The sequence below is a fragment of the Triticum aestivum genome, chromosome 3B (genome assembly GCF_018294505.1).
Source record: "Triticum aestivum cultivar Chinese Spring chromosome 3B, IWGSC CS RefSeq v2.1, whole genome shotgun sequence".
Lineage (NCBI taxonomy): Eukaryota > Viridiplantae > Streptophyta > Magnoliopsida > Poales > Poaceae > Triticum > Triticum aestivum.
Window position 1 is genome coordinate 666450025 of NC_057801.1, and position 12290 is coordinate 666462314.

Below are 12290 nucleotides of genomic sequence, written 5' to 3' on the forward strand. Positions count from 1 at the left end.
GGCCCAGGTTGCTCTCCACTAAGCTCCGCCACTGCCCCTACGGTCCTATGTGTAGTTGAGACAAGGATACACAAATCTATATAATAGGGAGTGGTACGTTCGTGCTTGAAAAAGCAAAGTTGTACTACATCTATTACACAAATCCAAACATCTAATGACTATGATTCCATGAAAGAATATTACATATGTGTGCCTTATATTGTAGTTGTAGCTTTGAGAGCACTTGACACTTTTAGCCTAATCATGTTTGATGAGGCAGTTGCGATTCAAGATTAAGAACCGAACATATACGAATATAAAAGCAGAGGCGATGTGCAAAAGCACGCACGCATGCGCGCCAAAATGTGCAGTGTATCTGTCCTCTGTGGAGGACTGATCCTGATCAAAAGCGTGCAGTGCCGGCGTTCCCGAACGGGTGGATATAGAGCAAACTTCTCCACTAACATTCGAAAAAGAACAAACTTCTGCAGCTCTTAGCACGTGATAAGCACAGAAGATACATATATAATCGGCGACATGATCTAAGATATGCATGCATAAATATCTCTTGCTTTCTCGCACGCCATTGAATCTCCAATACAAGAAAGAAAAACTAGGGTTCTTTGCCTCCCACCGGCGCCGGCGCCGGTCCGTCCCGTCTCCGGTGGCCTTAGAGCCATAGAGGCGGAGTGGATCTCGGCCCTTGCCGGTGGGAGGGCTCCGCTTTTATATCTTTTTTCGAGTTTTGTTAGGGTTGTGTCCTGCTCAGGAAGACGAGACGGCGGCGGCTCCCTGAAGATGGAATAAAGGTCTCCCCGTCTAGTCCCCATTCCGATGATGTGTGTAGCATCATCGGTGGGCGTGTAGAGGTGTGTCTCCGGCGGATCTGTCTTTGGTGGATTTGCTCGGATCTGTTCATCGTTCGTCTTCGTTCGTGTGTCTTCAGGTTGGATCCTTTTGATCTACACTCTTCATCTGCGGCGGTTGCTGTTCTGGTGCGTTGGTTCCATGGGGCCTTAGCACAACGACTTCCTGACTGTCTACTACAACAATGTTTGCCCGGCTCTGTCGAGGGAGGGGCAATGACAGCGGCGCGTCTTCGGCTCGCTTCAGTGCTTGTAGTTGTCGCTAGATGATCTACGGTTCTGGATGTAATTTTTATTATTTCTAATGTACGTTGTACTACCATGGTTGAAGATGAATAGATTGAAAGTTTTTTTTTTAAAAAAAGAAAAGAAAAAACGCCGATGAAGGCAGGGGTGTAGGGTTCTAGCTAGCTAGGCAGGCCGGCATTGCTGACCAGCAGCTGCGGCAGAGGGTGAGTGACATCGATCGGCTTGTATTGAGCTACTAGCCAGTTGCGTAACCATTGGATGCTAAACCAAAAGCTAGATTCCTCCTACTTTCAGGCGTGCTGTGCTGAACGACCATTCAAGACCCAGGAAGGAAGATCAGCTGATGTTGATCACCACGACTCGGTGGGCGCGCAAAGTCTCCGATATTCTCATATGGAGCAAGTGTGTGGGAACTAGGAACCGGGAATGTGCACATCGATCATGTGCCCTCTGTCCCGTATTTCTCACTAAAATTTCAGGCCGGGGACCTCGAGCAGGCCGAGGTCATTTTCTAGCTAGCCACACACGAATCGTGGTGGAGTATAACATTCCCGGCGGAGGCCACACCGTGATCCGATTGCCAACAGTTTGTGTCCGTTGCTTTTCCTTAAAAGTTGTCACAAGTCAGAAGCAAGCAAGCGCCTCCTATGGCAGCTGCTAGTTACCATCGGTTTGGAATCGGGGAAACGGAAGGTGCGTACGGTGCACTTGCGTACGTGCCCACCCCTTTCGAGCTGGGTAAATCTCAGCCGACCATCCGATCCAGCAGGACCCCCGCGCACCCAGCTCGCGCGTGCCGGGAATCTCCGCGCTCGTGGCCTTCGCATGGCGCTGGCGGGCGCGCACGGGCGCGCCACGCCTCGCGTCAAACAAGGCAGGACATAAATTCGTACTATCACTACTAGAAGGCAGGACGTAAAATCTCGTGAAATTTGAAGAACGGGGATGAAATTTGAAAGGAATGGATGGTAATTTGGGAGCTGGGATACACAGGAACCTACGGCGTCTGCCCTAAATTTGGACCAAATAATAACAAAAATATCCGGAGAAAGGAGGGGCGCCTTTCGGCAAAAATCGGATCATAAATGCTGTTCATCGATTTGGGCACTGTCCGCGATCAGATGTACTACACGTCTCGCCTTGCACGCGACGCCTGGCACTGGCACCACGTCCCGATCGATCAGCCTACATAAAGCGGCGGGCTGACATACATACACCATGCCTCACCGGAGCCTGCTCGTCTACGCACACTCGGAAGCAACCGCCGCCATGGGGGACGCCGTCGCTGGCGCCGTCGACTACCGCGGCCGGCCGGCCTCCCGCGCCGCCACCGGCGGCTGGAAGTCCTCTGTGTTCGTCATGGGTACGTGCGCGCGCGCGCCGATCTCCTGTACTTGCACGTGACCGCCGAGCCTGTTCGGTGCCCGGGTTCTGACCGGTAGGTCTGTTTGTTTCTTGCCACTGTTTTGTTCGCATGCAGCAATGGAGATCGCCGAGCGGTTCGCGTACAAGGGCGTGGCGGCGAACCTCATCACGTACCTCACGGGGCCGCTGGGCCAGCCCATGGCGCGCGCGGCCGCGTCCATCGACGCGTGGAAGGGCGTCTCTCAGATGCTGCCGCTGCCGGTGGCCTGCGTCGCCGACGCCTGGCTCGGCCGCTACCGGGCCATCGTCCTCGCTTCCATCCTCTTCGTCGTGGTAAGTCAGTCCCAACTCCCGACTCCAATCCAACCACAAGAGTCCATGACAAGCACTAGTTTAGATGGGATTGATCTCCAACTCTGCCTGACTCTTGCGTTCGATTCAAATCCAGAGCATGGGCACGCTGTCGCTGTCGTCGGCGTTCCACATCTTCCGCTCCGGCGGGCACGTGGCCGTCTTCTACGTCGCGCTCTACCTGGTGGCGCTGGGCGAGGGCGCGCACAAGCCGTGCGCGCAGGCGTTCGCGGCGGACCAGTTCGACGAGAAGGACCCCAAGGAGAACGTGGCGCGGAGCTCCTTCTTCAACTGGTGGTATTTCGGCATGTGCGCCGGCACCGCCGTCACCACCATGGTCTCCAGCTACGTCCAGGACAACGTCGGCTGGGGCCTCGGCTTCGGCATCCCCTGCCTCGTCATCCTCGTCTCCCTCGCCGTCTTCCTCATTGGCACTCCGTCCTACCGCTACTACACCAGCAAGGAGCCCAGCCCCGTGGCCCGCGTCGGCAAGGCGCTCCTGGTGCTCATCAAGAGCTGGAGATCAAAGCACCGCACCAAGTATGTACCATAGCGTTCATGGTTATTGCTCATGTACGTATATATTGTGCATCACTCTGACGTGAACGTGAGTGACCGTTGGTGCAGCCCGGCGAGCGGCAAGGTCGAGGGCAATAAGAACTCCGATGACGACCTCGTGGAGGAGGTGAGGAGCGTCTTCCGCCTGCTGCCCATCTGGGCGTCCTGCATAATCTACGCCATCATCTTCTCCCAGACCTCCACCTTCTTCACCAAGCAGGCGGCCACGCTGGACCGCCGGATCGGCCCCAACTTCAAGGTGCCGCCGGCGGCGCTGCAGACCTTCATCAGCGTCAGCATCGTGGCCTTCATCCCGGCGTACGACCGCCTCTTCGTGCCGCTCGCGCGCCGCTACACGGGGCGGCCCACGGGCATCACCATGCTGCAGAGGGTCGGCGCCGGCCTCTCCCTCTCCCTCGTCGCCGTCGTGCTCTCGGCGCTCGTGGAGATGAAGCGCCTCGCCGTCGCCAGGGACGCCGGCCTGCTGGACGCCCCCAAGGCAACTCACCTGCCCATGACGCTCTGGTGGATGGTGCCGCAGTACGTCCTCATCGGCGTCTCCGACGTGTTCGCCATGATCGGCCTCCAGGAGTTCTTCTACGACCAGGTCCCCGACGCCGTGCGCAGCCTCGGCCTCGCGCTCTTCCTCAGCATCTTCGGGGTGGGCCACCTCCTCAGCAGCTTCCTCATCTCCGCAATCGACAGGGCCACGGCGAGGCGCGGCGCCAGCTGGTTCTCCAACAACCTCAACCGCGCGCACCTCGACTACTTCTACTGGCTGCTCGCCGGGCTCTGCGTCGTCGAGCTGCTCGCCTTCTTCTTCTTCTCGCGAGCTTACGTCTACAAGAAGAAGAGCGGCGAGGGCGAGGGCAATGGCGATTACAGGGGAGCTGATGCTGATGCTACATTGGTGTAACTTGTTAATTCTGGTTAGTACTACTACGCCAGAGGTGTAAGTAATTACTAAGTGCGAAATTTTCAGAGAGTCGAAAAAAAGTGCAAAATTTTCAGATTGTTATAGAGTGCGAGGTAGATTGTCATAAATTTTGGGGTTGAAATTTTCTCTAGCCTGCCAATATTTGTGCATCCAACTATCCAAGGGAACTCTGAATTTCACTAGAGAAAACTCGAAAGGGATCTTTTCTTAATTGAACCTGAATGAATCATTCGACTTTTCTTTAGCCCTAACAATATTATGCGTCCCAGAGAACTCTGAATCTCATAAAAAAAAACTCATAAGGGATCTTTTCTTAACTGAACCTGGATGAACCACTCGACGTTTCTTTGTCTGACAATATTATGCATCCAAGAGAACTCTGAATCACATAAAATAACTTGGAAGAGATCTTTTCTTAAGCGAACATGAATGAAGCATTCGTCCTTTATTTAGTCTGACAATAAATATTATGCATCCCAAAGAACTATGAATATCATAAAAATAAAAAAACTCGGAAAAGATCTTTTCCTAACTGAACCTGGATGGATCATTTGATATCATTAAGCCTGATAATAGAGTGCATCCCAGAGAACTCTGAATCTCGTAAAAAAAACTCTGAAGGTGTCTTTTTTTAACCGAACAGAATGAACCAATCATCCTTTATTTAGTCTGACAATATTATGCATCCCAAAGAACTCTGAATCTCATTAAAAAAAACTTGGAAGGGGTCTTTTCTTAACTGAACCCGAATGAAGCATCCAACTTTTTAACCTGACAATATAGTGCATTCAAGAGAACACTGAATCTCGTAAAATAACTCTCAAGGAATCTTTTCGAACCTGAATGAATCATTCGACTTTTTTTTAAAACGTCATTGAACTTCCCATATGGATATGGGCATAAGAAAGGTGTATAAATTTTGTAAGTCAAACAGAATAAAATTTTGTGAAGTCAGATAGTACAATTTTTGTGTGAAGTCAAACAGTACAAATTTTGTCTGAAGTCAAACGTCATTGAACTTCCGCTTGCGCCGGGCCGCTGTGCCAATAAGAAACAAGACTTAAAAAAAATAAAACAATGTCTTGATGTTTACATTTTTCAAACGTTTTTATACACCTTTACCATTTTTAATACATGATTAATATTTTAAAATATATGTTTTGATGTCTATTTTTTATATATATTCTACATTTTCCTACACCCGAAATATTTTTTATACATGATTAATATTTTAAAACTCGAAAGGGATCTTTTCTTAACTGAACCTGAATGAATCATTCAACTTTTTTTTAGCCTGATAATATTATTACGCACCCAAGAGAACTCTGAATCTCATTTAAATAACTCGGAAGAGGTTTCTTCCTAGGCCAACATGAATGAATTGTTCGTCCTTTATTTAGTCTGACAATATTACGCATCCTAGAGAACTCCGAATCTTATTAAAAAAAGTCGGAAGGGATCTTTCCTTAACTGAACTTGGATGAATCGTTTCACACACGAAAGCACATTGCGTGTGCCTTACGACATATACATCATTCAACAATGCAATATGAGGTCGTTATCGTCTCGCTAGTACGCCACCCAAAATACGTATGAACATTTAAGAAAAAATACTTAAACATTTAATTTCATAATATTGTGCATCCATTTTCACATGAACACCCTTTTCACATGTGGAACACTTTTGAATAACTACATTCTTATATATGCATAAAAGTAGTGAAATAAATATTTAAAAATAGAAATACGTACAAGCAAGTATTTTAAAGGGCCGCACCCAGAACTGGCCATCAACATATAGGGGCACCCAAGCAAGAGCTAGCGAGGCATCGTGGGCTCATTTGTTGGTGTAGGAGCAGGAGGCTTAAATCAGCCTATGAGATGATGTGGCAGGGAAGCATCCGTTTTGCACCAGCTATGGCAATTTGAAAATGTTGGGCGCCTATTCATGTGGCTGGCCACTCATTACAGACTATGGATTGCAGATCGGCGCCTGCGTCACGGACTGCAAGACCAAATCTCACCTTGCTACATTTTGTGATCAGGAGGAAGACTCGGTGGACCACATCTTGCTCCGCTGTGTCTTCGCTCGGCAAGTCTGGCACTGCTGCTTCTTGAGAGCCAGCATCAACATCATGCTCGTGCCTACAACCAACGACTCCATTATATCTTGGTGGATGGAGACCCGCAAGAAGATGCTGAAGGAGAACAGAAAGGGGTTCGACTCACTTATCATGATTGTTTGTTGGCACCTTTGGAAGCATCGCAACGGAATGGTCTTCGGCCCTAGGAGAGAAGTGTCTACCGTAGCAACTTTCACCTCTCAAGTGTTCGATGAGCTACAAACTTGGGTTAGGGCGGGAGGTACCGGAGTCAATGTATTTTGTGAGTAGTCGAGTTTAGTGCTAGGAGTGGAGTCTTCGGGCCGGAGGGTGGCCTAGTGTGTGGCGCCTGGGCTCTTTGTATCACATTCTTGTGCACATTTCTGCCTTATATAAAGCTAAGGTACGCGATTGCGTACTCTAAAAAAATCGTTTTAGGAGAGAGTAGGTTCTTGTCTCATAGGTTTCTATGCCGAAAGTGTTATTGTGAGCTCGAGCTCATATGCTCCCGAATAAACGGTAAATTCTGAGAAAATAGTAAAAATATTCATAAAATTCTAAATCTTTTTGTCATGAAACATTGATAATTTCTCTACATGCGTGTAAATTTTCATGATGGAATCACACTTGTGGATGTGTCAGGAAAAAAACAAAATCAACATCCGAGAGCATCGAATTTGTTATTTTTGCCGTCATCAATTTTACAGTTCATCCGAGAGCATGTGAGCTCGAGCTCACATACTCCATATCCGTTTGTACGCCAACATCGAGCCTTTGTCCGCATCATGCTCAGTCTTTTTGTAGTCATACTTTGCTCCCTTCTATTAAATAAAAATATGATATGTCATTAGCGTATTCTTAAAAAAACCTGATCCATTTGCGAAATTAAAATTAAAGGATAAATTTTTAAGGAAAGTAAAAGGTTAACTGGTAGTACTTCTACTGAAGGCTAATACATGATGCAAGCAGGAGGAGCAACTCTGTTAACGTTTCCATAGGCCGGCAGGAGTGTGTTTACACTTACACATTCCCTAGGCCCGCCAAACGTAGCACTTCGCAGAACTCCCTTCTAGACGGGGAAGGAATGGACTCCGGCGCGCTCCTGCCCCCGGGTGAGCCGTCAACCACCAGCAAGCCCGGCGGCCGCGGCGGATGGCCAGCCGCGCTCTTCCTCATAGGTACGTCTTCATCTGCATCCGGCTCTCAAACACGCAAACTCCCGCGCCGACGCGCGGTTCCAGCACTGACCACGGCTAGCTGTTCCCCCGCGCCCGCCATGGCCCTGCAGCGGTGGAGTTCGTGGAGCGCGTCGGCTTCTACGGCGTGCAGGGCAACCTGATCATGTACCTCACCGGCCCGCTGGGTCTGTCCACCGCGGCGGCCGCGGCCGGCGTGAACGCCTGGGCCGGGACGGCGTCGATGCTGCCGCTCCTTGGCGCGCTCGCCGCCGACTCGTGGATCGGCCGGTACCGGGCCATCGTGGCCGCCGGCGTGCTCTACCTCGTGGTTGGTTGGTGAACCCGCTCTCAGTTTTTGACGTTTTGTCTGTTTTTTAGTTGCCTCCACGACGTCCATTTGCCGTCTGTTTCATTTTTCAAATATTATACTAGGTTGGAACGGTAGGTTTACGATCGTTTTCCTTTTGTGCTTGTGACATCAAGATGTTAATCATTTGTGTCGTCCAATTGGACCTGTTTAGTACCTGACCTGTCGTGGTAGGAACATATGATCACGGTGGCATCTTTATGTGATCCGTATCCTTCTCTTCCCCATTTCCAAAAAAAAAAAGCATCCTTCTCTTCTAAACATTTTAGTGTAGTTCGGAAGTGACAAAACCATACACTATTCCAAAACTGTTCCATGGCAAAATTAGCATCGTCTCACTTCAGCCGGCAGCCTATGTCACCCTCCTGCTATGAGAAATCGATACCATCTGAACCTAGTAATTCAATACAGTTCAGTGAATAATTGTACATGCCAGCAGCTCAAAATAGTAAAAACTACGTTATGAACAGAGCTTTGGGATGCTGACGGTGTCATCCATGGTACCACTACCACCACGTCAACCTCAACCAGCAGTATCGCCGGCGGCGTCCCCTTCCCGCGCGGCGTTCTTCTACGCCACGATCTACGTGGTGGCGCTGGCGCAGGGCTTCCACAAGCCCAACGCGCAGGCCCTCGGCGCGGACCAGTTCCCCCGGAGCTCCCCCGACAGCATCGCGTCCCGGAGCTCTTTCTTCAACTGGCTCCACTTCTCCATGTCCTGGGGCTTCATCGTCGCCGTCGTCGCGCTAAGCTACGTGCAGGACAACGTCGGCTGGGCTGCCGGGTTCGGCGCGTGCTGGGCAATGATGCTTGTGTCCATGTCCTTGTTTTTGCTCGGCACGAGCATGTACCGTGTCGCCGAGCAGCCACGCGGCCGCCATGCTCTCGCGCGGCTCACGAAAACGCTTGCAGCCACGGTGCGTGCATGGACAGACATTGTCTTTCGTCGCAGAGACGCCGCCATGGACGATGAATGGTAAGTTCGATCTGCATTTAGTATATGCTGCCATGCTGCACATGTCATTACTGTAATTAACCTACGCTTATGCCAGTGCAGTTTACTGACGCCAAAAGAGCAGGAAGGCAAGGGGGTCATGGTGAAGCTGCTTCCGATATGGATGACCAGCGTCGTGTACGCAATGGTGATCGTGCAGGTGTCCACTCTGTTCACCAAGCAGGGCAGCACCATGGACCGGCGCATCGGCGCGACCACAGGCCTAGTCGTGCCCCCGGCGGCGCTGCAGAGCTTCGTCGGCCTCACCATCATCGCCTCCGTCCCTGTCTATGACCGCGCCTTCGTGCCCCTCGCTCGGCGCGTCACCAAGCACCCCTCCGGGATCACCATGCTCCAGCGCATCGGCGCCGGCATGGCCATCGCGTCCGTCGCCATGGCCGTCGCGGCGCTCGTGGAAGCCGCGCGCCTCCGCGCGGCGAGGGACGCCGGCCTGGTCGACAGTCCGGGGGTGACGGTGCCGATGAGCCTGTGGTGGATGGTGCCACAGTACGTGTTGCTCGGCCTCGCTAATGTGTTCACAATGGTGGGCCTGGAGGAGTTCTTCTACGACCAGGTGCCCGACGCCCTCCGAAGCGTCGGGCTCGCGCTCTGCATGAGCATCATGGGCGTGGGGAACTACGGTAGCGGTATGCTCGTCTCGGCGATCGACTGGGCGACGAGGCGCACGGGGGAGAGCTGGTTCTCGGACAACCTCAACCGTGCGCACCTCGACTACTTCTACTGGGCTCTGGCCGGGGTCGCTGCTCTGGAGGTGCTGGTTTTTCTCTATTTTTCCAAGCGATACGTGTACACAAAAAAATGCGAGCTTGTAATGTAGACTGGGTGAAAATTGGAGAAACAATCGTATCGATCCACATCTCGTACTTCATTTCCAAATCGATCTGGGAACATGTCTTGATCTACACTCACAATAATACAAATAAGATATTAACTCGATCTTGACAGGCCCCTTCTCAATCACGTGGGCCACATGCTACTACTACCAAGATCAGCTGCAATCTCTGGCTAGGTACGCCCGGTAGACGGCACAAACTGAATAGATCACGCACCGGCACCACCTCCGGCCGGAGGCCAAGGCGCGAAGAGATGGAGTCAGGCCGGCCGCTCCCAAGTTCGGACCCACGCGACGGCCGCGGCGGCTGGCGCGCCGCCCTCTTCATCGTCGGTAATCTCGCCGATCATTCACCGCGTTGACCTGCCTCTTCTGATGTGTGAAGTCTGAGCTATCATGTCTGTGTGAGGTCTAGGGTTTGTGTTTAGGCCATCACCATGGAATTCGAATTGCAGAGGAAGGATTACAGGGGGATAAGGTTTGGCTCACGCATGAGCACACACACACCACACGCTACCGCTAGCCGTTATGCCATCGCCAACTCGAATCATCCTGGATACAAGTATAAGTATTGTCGTGCTCAGGCCCACTCAGGCCCAGCCAGCCGCGCGGGCAAGCGAGGCTGCCTCTTGGGCCGGTCCTCTGTTTGAACCTTCTCTTGGACGCTGACAATCCCTCCCCTGTTAAAACCGGCTTGTCCCCAAGCCGACGCTCGAGGGAAGCGCTGCTGTAGAGTGACTTTATCTTCCCACGTAGCCATATCCAGCGGAGACGAACTCCACTTGACCAGAACTTGGACGATGGAGTCAGAGCCACGACGAATCACCCGCTGCTGCAGTACTTGCTCCGGCACCTGAAACTGATCATCTGGAGAAGGAAGATGTGAGAGCACCTGGTCTTGTGGTTTGATCACCTTCTTGAGCAGCGACACATGAAAGACAGGATGCACTTTGCTTGTATCAGGAAGACGTAGACGATAAGCCACTTCGCCGATACGTTCCACGATTTCAAAAGGTCCATAAAACTTGAATGCCAGCTTGTGATTTGCTCGCGAAGCCACAGACGACTGAAGGTAGGGTTGAAGCTTAAGGAAAACTTGTTCTCCAACCTCAAACGAGCGTTCAGAACGGTGCTTATCAGCTTGCTGTTTCATCCGCTGCTGGGCACGGAGCAAATGTTGTTTGACTGAATCCATGACCACCATACGATCTTTGAGCCACTATTGCAAACCGTCAGACTGGATCGTGCCTTCAGCCGATAGCCCAAAATGGCGCGGTTCATGCCCATAGATAATCTCAAATGGAGTTTTTCCAGTAGCTGAATGCCAGTTTGTGTTATACCAGAATTCACAAACCGGAATCCATTTAGCCCAGTGCGACGGATGTCCACTGACAAAGCATCTCAGGAAGCATTCTACTTGCTGGTTGACGCGCTCCGTCTGCCCATCAGATTGAGGATGGCGAGCCGACCTCATGCGAAGCTGAACCCCAGATTTCTGAAAGAGCCCACTCCAAAACTTGCTAGTGAAAATGCAATCACGGTCTGAAACGATAGAGCGAGGCATTCCATGCAACTTGTAGACTGAATTCAGAAAGGCTTCAGCTATAGTTTCAGCAGAGAACGGGTGATGCAATGGAACAAAGTGGCTGTACTTGGAAAGCTTGTCAATGATCACCAACAAACAGTTGTAACGGCCAGATGTAGGTAATCCTTCAACAAAGTCCATGGTTACCATCTCCCAAGGCAGGGAAGGAATTGGCAGTGGTTGCAGTAAACCAGGCGAAGGAACTCTCTTGAGTTTGGCCTGCTGGCATACTATGCAGCTTTGAACATGAGCTTTTATGAAACTTCGCATCCCCTTCCATCTGAACAGCTGTCTGATTCGTTTATAAGTGACTGGAAATCCAGAGTGTCCTCCCAATGGACTGTTATGAAAAGCAACACAAATCTTGTTGTGCAGTGTTGAGTCACTACCTAGCCAAACACATTTGCCCTGTCTGATAACTCCAGCTTTGAGAGAAAATTTGCTGTGAGAGTTAGGAGGCGTGGACAGTTGTTGTAGAAGTTCCACAGCAACTGGATCTTGCTCATAACTCTTCAGCACATCTACTAACCAAGCGGGCTGAGTAGAGGAAATCAGTTGCAGTTCTGGCAGAACATCCCCAGCAGTTGCAGGTCGTCTGGAAAGCGAGTCAGCCGCACTATTTTCAACCCCTTTTTTGTATTCAATGGAGTACTGTAGCCCAAGCAATTTGGTGAGAGCTTTTTGCTGACATCTAGTGTGCAAACGTTGCTCTGACAGGCAGGCTAAGCTTCGCTGATCAGTTCTGATGGTGAACTCAGACAACTGCAAATACTGACGCCAGTGTTCCACTGCTAGGAGGATAGCCAAATATTCCTTTTCATAAACTGAAAGTGTCTGGTTTCTGGGTCCAAGAGCTTTACTCACATAAGCAATTGGGTGGCTGAGGGAGTCCTGGATGGGGGGGGG

At 50.9% G+C, this 12290-nt stretch overlaps 2 pseudogenes; both read left to right on the forward strand.

Moving 5' to 3' along the window:
* The first annotated feature begins 2174 nt into the window (after positions 1-2174).
* On the forward strand, positions 2175-9799 carry LOC123071577 (uncharacterized; annotated as a pseudogene).
* A 225-nt stretch (positions 9800-10024) lies between these two features.
* Positions 10025-12290, forward strand: part of LOC123071575 (protein NRT1/ PTR FAMILY 5.10-like) — a 26342-nt pseudogene continuing 24076 nt past the window's right edge.